General features: G+C 37.0%; 1 long non-coding RNA gene across 1 annotated transcript; it reads left to right on the top strand.

Annotated features, from left to right (window-relative positions):
- Window positions 1-1852: 1852 nt before the first annotated feature.
- LOC105443911 lies at window positions 1853-3737 on the top strand. Its single transcript, XR_004064671.1, has 4 exons — window positions 1853-1887; window positions 2402-2530; window positions 3043-3171; window positions 3696-3737. It is a non-coding gene; the product is annotated as an uncharacterized LOC105443911 (long non-coding RNA).
- Window positions 3738-6583: the final 2846 nt, after the last annotated feature.

Raw genomic sequence — 6583 nt, forward strand, 5'->3', positions numbered from 1 at the left:
CCTCCCGCGCGAAGTGCGGAAGCTCTTACGTTTCATTAAATCATTAGAAAAAGAAGACGATTCGTTGTACAGTTTTTTACTCTTAATCCTCGTCTTAATTCACCCCCTCTCCCGCGCAAAGCTCGGAAGCTTTTACGTTTCATTAAATCATTAGAAAAATAAGACTATTCGTTGTACCGTTATGACTTTTAATCCTTGTCTAAATTCAGTTTCCCCCCCCTCCCACGCGAAGCGCGGAAGCTTTTACGTTTCATTAAATCATTAGAGAAAGAAGACGATTCGTTGTACTGTTCTCGAAAATAATCCTCGTCTGAATACAGCTTTTACGTTTCATTAAATCATTAGCAAAATAAGACTATTCGTTGTACCGTTATGACTTTTAATCCTTGTCTAAATTCAGTTTCCCCCCTCCCACGCGAAGCGCGGAAGCTTTTACGTTTCATTAAATCATTAAAGAAAGAAGACGATTCGTTGTACCGTTCTCGACTCTTAATCCTTGTCTAAATTCAGTTTTCCCCCGCTTCGACGTTTCATTAAATTTTTAGAGAATGAAGACGATTCGTTGTTCCGCTCTCGAAAAAAATTTAGTTTCCCCCACCCGCGCGAAGCGGGGAAATTTTTACTTTTCATAGTAAAGCTTCGACGTTTCATTAAATTATTATAGAAAGAAGACGATTCGTTGTACCGTTACCGAAAATTATCCTCCTCTGAATTAAGTTCCCCCTGCCCTCCCCCGCGCGTAGCGCGGAAGCTTTGACGTTTCATTAATTCATTAGTGAAAGAAGACGATTCGTTGTACCGTTCTCGACTCTTAATCCTTGTCTGAATTTCAAATATGTTCTTTGTCTATTCCCTTTTCTTCCTACGTCCTCTTCCTTTACACTCCTCTCTTTTTGGCCGGCGTTTATTGGGGACCACCCCACCGCCCCCCTAGCTACGCGCCTGCTGTCAGATGAATTATGTTGATACCTTGTCCGCCCCAGAAGCTCAGGAGTTTAAGGTTTTAATTTACGGTCAGATTAGCATTCACGGGTCCGCCTTAGCGCCCTAGACGGGGTCCAGGGGGCAGAGCCCCGGAAGTTCAGGAGTTTATAGGCATTTAATTACGGTCAGATGAGCATTATTTTGATACCTAATTGTTACAATGGCAGGTCACTAATTGGATTGGGGTTCAGGAGGCGGAGCCCCGGAATCTCAAGGGTTTTAGGCACTCAATTACGGTCAGATGAGTATCGAGGGGCCCGCCTTAGCGCCCTAGACGGGGTCCAGGGGGCAGATCCCCCAGAAGCTCAGGGGTTTTAGGCGTTTAATTACGGTCAGATGAGCATTTTTGATAATTTTGTGACACTAGCAGGACACTATTTGGCGTGGGGTCCAGGGGGCAGAGCCCCCAGAAATCAGGGGTTTTAGGCATTAAATGACCGTTATATGAGCATCTATAAGGGCCCGCCTTAGGGCCCTAGGTGGAATCCAGGGGAATCCTTAGGATTTTAGGCATTAATTTTAAACATGGTCAGATGAGCATATTTTCATACCCCATTATAATGTGACACTGGCAGTTAACTATTTTTTTCTTTCTCGCTCTCTTTCTTTCTACTGTACCGGCCGTCGCTCTCGTTGAGGGCGTCGACCGCATCGCCCCTACCTTCCCTCACGGCGAGCCTGGTATTTGTGGAGAGATAGAACTAGAAGCGATGTATCTTATAAAATCCTAATTCGTTTCAGTCAAAATAAAATGTTAAATTTTCCTAGATATCGACGAATGCACGGAGGATGCAACGCTCTGTGCAAATGGAATGTGTACGAACACAGATGGCTCTTACACCTGTAGCCCGTGTGACTCTGGATATGAATTAGATCTAAGCGATGATGGCACTGCTTGCAATGGTAAGGATGTGAAGTCAAATTAGACTAGATCTAGTAGATCTAGTCTACTCAGTACTAGTGTCACATTTTACTTTTTAGTGGCATCTTGAACAGTCTTTTGATCCAGAATGCTCTGAATTACAAGTTGTAGATCTACATGATCTTAGTCCAAAAGTCAGTAGGAAATTTAAATCCACTTCTGTAAAAGTACACTCTGCCATTAATAAAAACTATTAAATCTGAGATGGACATTTAACTTTCTAAATTAGCAATGGAGAGTAACATGTATAGACTAATCACTATTTTTGTTTACAAATTGGCAATTTCTTGTTGACTTTTCGTAGCATTTGTCCACGATTTCATTTGACATTCATTTTTACTTTTTTACTCTCTAGATCTAGATCTAGTCTAGATTCTAGAGTGCATGGAGATACAAATAATTGGTGCCAATGTAAGATGAAAAGGTGATTCAATTAGAACTTTAGAAAACTCTTGACTGCATGTTATGGGTGAAAAAAATGTTTACTCTTCCTAGATATTGACGATTGCGTGGTGGATACAACGCTCTGTGCAAATGGAATGTGTACGAACACAGATGGCTCTTACACCTGTAACCCGTGTGACTCTGGATATGAATTAAGCGATGATGGCACTGCTTGCAATGGTAAGGATGTGAAGTCAAATTAGATCTAGTCTAGTAGTCTACTCAGTACCAGTGTCACATTTTACTTTTTAGTGGCATCTTGAACAGTCTTTTGATCCAGAATGCTCTGAATTACAAGTTGTAGATCTACATGATCTTAGTCCAAAAGTCAGTAGGAAATTTAAATCCACTTCTGTAAAAGTACACTCTGCCATTAATAAAAACTATTAAATTTGAGATGGACATTTAACTTTCTAAATTAGCAATGGAGAGTAAAGTGTATAGACGAATCAGTATTTTTGTGTACAAGTTGGCAATTTCTTGTTGATTTTTCGTAGCAATTGTTCACGATTTTATTTGACATTCATTTTTACTTTTTTACTCTCTAACTAGATCTAGATCTAGTCTAGATTCTAGAGTGCATGGAGATACAAATAATTGGTGCCAATTTAAGATGAAAAGCTGATTCAATTAGAACTTTAGAAAACTCTTGACTGCATGTTATGGGTGAAAAAAATGTTTACTCTTCCTAGATATTGACGATTGCGTGGTGGATACAACGCTCTGTGCAAATGGAATGTGTACGAACACAGATGGCTCTTACACCTGTAACCCGTGTGACTCTGGATATGAATTAAGCGATGATGGCACTGCTTGCAATGGTAAGGATGTGAAATCAAATTAGATCTAGTAGTCTACTCAGTACTAGTGTCACATTTTACTTTTTAGTGGCATCTTGAACAGTCTTTTGATCCAGAATGCTCTGAATTACAAGTTGTAGATCTACATGATCTTAGTCCAAAAGTCAGTAGGAAATTTAAATCCACTTCTGTAAAAGTACACTCTGCCATTAATAAAAACTATTAAATTTGAGATGGACATTTAACTTTCTAAATTAGCAATGGAGAGTAAAGTGTATAGACGAATCAGTATTTTTGTGTACAAGTTGGCAATTTCTTGTTGATTTTTCGTAGCAATTGTTCACGATTTTATTTGACATTCATTTTTACTTTTTTACTCTCTAACTAGATCTAGATCTATTAGATCTATATCTAGTCTAGATTCTAGACTGCATGGAGATACAAATAATTAGTGCGAGTTTAAGATGAAAAGCTGATTCAATTAGAATTTTAGAAAACTCTTGACTGCATGCTATGGGTGAAAAAAATGTTTACTTTTCTCCTAGATATTGACGAATGCGTGGTGGATATGGCCTGTTCAAATGGAATTTGTTCGAACACAGATGGCTCTTACACCTGTGGCCCGTGTGACTCTGGATATGAATTAAACGGTGATAGCACTGCTTGCACTGGTAAGGATGTGAAGTCAAATTAGATCTAGTAGTCTACTCAGTACTAGTAGTGTCACATTTTACTTTTTAGTGGCATCTTTCACAGTCTTTTGATCCGGAATGTTTTGAATTACAAGTTTGTAGGTCTACATGATCTTAGTCCAAAAGTCAGTAGGAAATTTAAATCCACTTCTGTTAAACTAAGTACACTCTGCCATTAATGAAAACTATTAAATCTGGGATGAACATTTAACTTTCTAAATTAGCAATGGAGAGTAAATTTTTTGAATTACAAGTTGTAGGTCTACATGATCTTAATCCAAAAGTCAGTAGGAAATTTCAATCTACTTCTGTTAAAGTACACTCTGCCATTAATGAAAACTATTCAATCTGAGATGGACATTTAACTTTCTAAATTAGCAATGGAGAGTAAAGTGTATAGAGGAATCACTATTTTTGTGTACAAGTTGGCAATTTCTTGTTGATTTTCCGTAGCATTTGTTCACGATTTCATTTGACATTCATTTTTACTTTTTTACTCTCTAGATCTATATCTAGTCTAGATTCTAGACTGCATGGAGATACAAATAATTGATGCCATGCAATCTAAGATGAAAAGCTGATTCAATTAGAACTTTAGAAAACTCTTTACTGCATGCTATGGGTAAATTTTTTAAAAACTTTTCTCCTAGATATTGACGAATGCGTGGTGGATATGGCCTGTGCAAATGGATTGTGTTCGAACGCACCGCCGGGCTCTTACACCTGTAGCTCGTGTGAATCTGGATATGAATTAAACGATGATAGCACTGCTTGCACTGGTAAGGATGTGAAGTCAAATTAGATCTAGGAGTCTACTCAGTACTAGTAGTGTCACATTTTACTTTTTAGTGGCATCTTTAACTGTCTTTTGATCCGGAATATTTTGAATTACAAGTTGTAGGTCTACATGATCTTAATCCAAAAGTCAGTAGGAAATTTCAATCTACTTCTGTTAAAGTACACTCTGCCATTAATGAAAACTATTAAATCTGAGATGGACATTTAACTTTCTAAATTAGCAATGGAGAGTAAATATTTTGAATTACAAGTTGTAGGTCTACATGATCTTAATCCAAAAGTCAGTAGGAAATTTCAATCTACTTCTGTTAAAGTACACTCTGCCATTAATGAAAACTATTAAATCTGAGATGGACATTTAACTTTCTAAATTAGCAATGGAGAGTAAAGTGTATAGAGGATTCACTATTTTTGTGTACAAGTTGGCAATTTCTTGTTAATTTTCCGTAGCATTTGTTCACGATTTCATTTGACATTCATTTTTACTTTTTTACTCTCTAGATCTATATCTAGTCTAGATTCTAGACTGCATGGAGATACAAATAATTGGTGCCATGCAATCTAAGATGAAAAGGTGATTCAATTAGAACTTTAGAAAACTCTTTACTGCATGCTATGGGTGAATTTTTTAAAAACTTTTCTCCTAGATATTGACGAATGCGTGGTGGATATGGCCTGTGCAAATGGAATGTGTTTGAACACACCGCCGGGCTCTTACACCTGTAGCTCGTGTGAATCTGGATATGATTTAAACGGTGATAGCACTGCATGCACTGGTAAGGATGTGAAGTCAAATTAGATCTAGTAGTCTACTCAGTACTAGTAGTGTCACATTTTACTTTTTAGTGGCATCTTTAACAGTCTTTTGATCCAGAATGCTCTGAATTACAAGTTGTAGATCTAGGTCTACATGATCTTAGTCCAAAAGTCAGTAGGAAATTTATATCCACTTCTGTTAAAGTACACTCTGCCATCAATGAAAACTATTCAATCTGAAATGGACATTTAACTTTCTAAATTAGCAATGGAGAGTAAAATGTATAGACTAATCACTATTTTTGTGTACAAGTTGGCAATTTCTTGTTGATTTTTCGTAGCATTTGTTCACGATTTCATTTGTTATTCATTTTTACTTTTTTACTCTCTACATCTAGATCTAGTCTAGATTCTAGACTGCATGGAGATACAAATAATTTGTGCCAGTTTAAGATGAAGAGCTGATTCAATTAGAACTTTAGAAAACTCTTGACTGCATGTTATGGGTGAAAAAAATGTTTACTTTTCTCCTAGATATTGACGAATGCGTGGTGGATATGGCCTGTGCAAATGGAATTTGTTCGAACACAGATGGCTCTTACACCTGTGGCCCGTGTGACTCTGGATATGAATTAAACGGTGATAGCACTGCTTGCACTGGTAAGGATGTGAAGTCAAATTAGATCTAGTAGTCTACTCAGTACTAGTAGTGTCACATTTTACTTTTTAGTGGCATCTTTCACAGTCTTTTGATCCGGAATGTTTTGAATTACAAGTTGTAGGTCTACATGATCTTAATCCAAAAGTCAGTAGGAAATTTCAATCCACTTCTATTAAAGTACACTCTGCCATTAATGAAAACTATTCAATCTGAGATGGACATTTAACTTTCTAAATTAACAATGGAGAGTAAAATGTATAGACGAATCAGTATTTTTGTGTACAAGTTGGCAATTTCTTGATGATTTTTCGTAGCATTTGTTCACGATTTCAATAAACTTTCATTTTTACTGTTTTACTCTCTAGATCTATATCTAGTCTAGATTCTAGACTGCATGGAGATACAAATAATTTGTGCCAGTTTAAGATGAAAAGCTGATTCAATTATAACTTTAGAAAACTCTTGACTGCATGCTATGGGTGAATTTTTTTTTTTTTACTTTTCTCCTAGATATTGACGAATGCGT

Source organism: Strongylocentrotus purpuratus, unplaced genomic scaffold, assembly GCF_000002235.5.
Source record: "Strongylocentrotus purpuratus isolate Spur 01 unplaced genomic scaffold, Spur_5.0 spur5_scaffold_18, whole genome shotgun sequence".
Taxonomy (NCBI): Eukaryota; Metazoa; Echinodermata; class Echinoidea; order Camarodonta; family Strongylocentrotidae; genus Strongylocentrotus; species Strongylocentrotus purpuratus.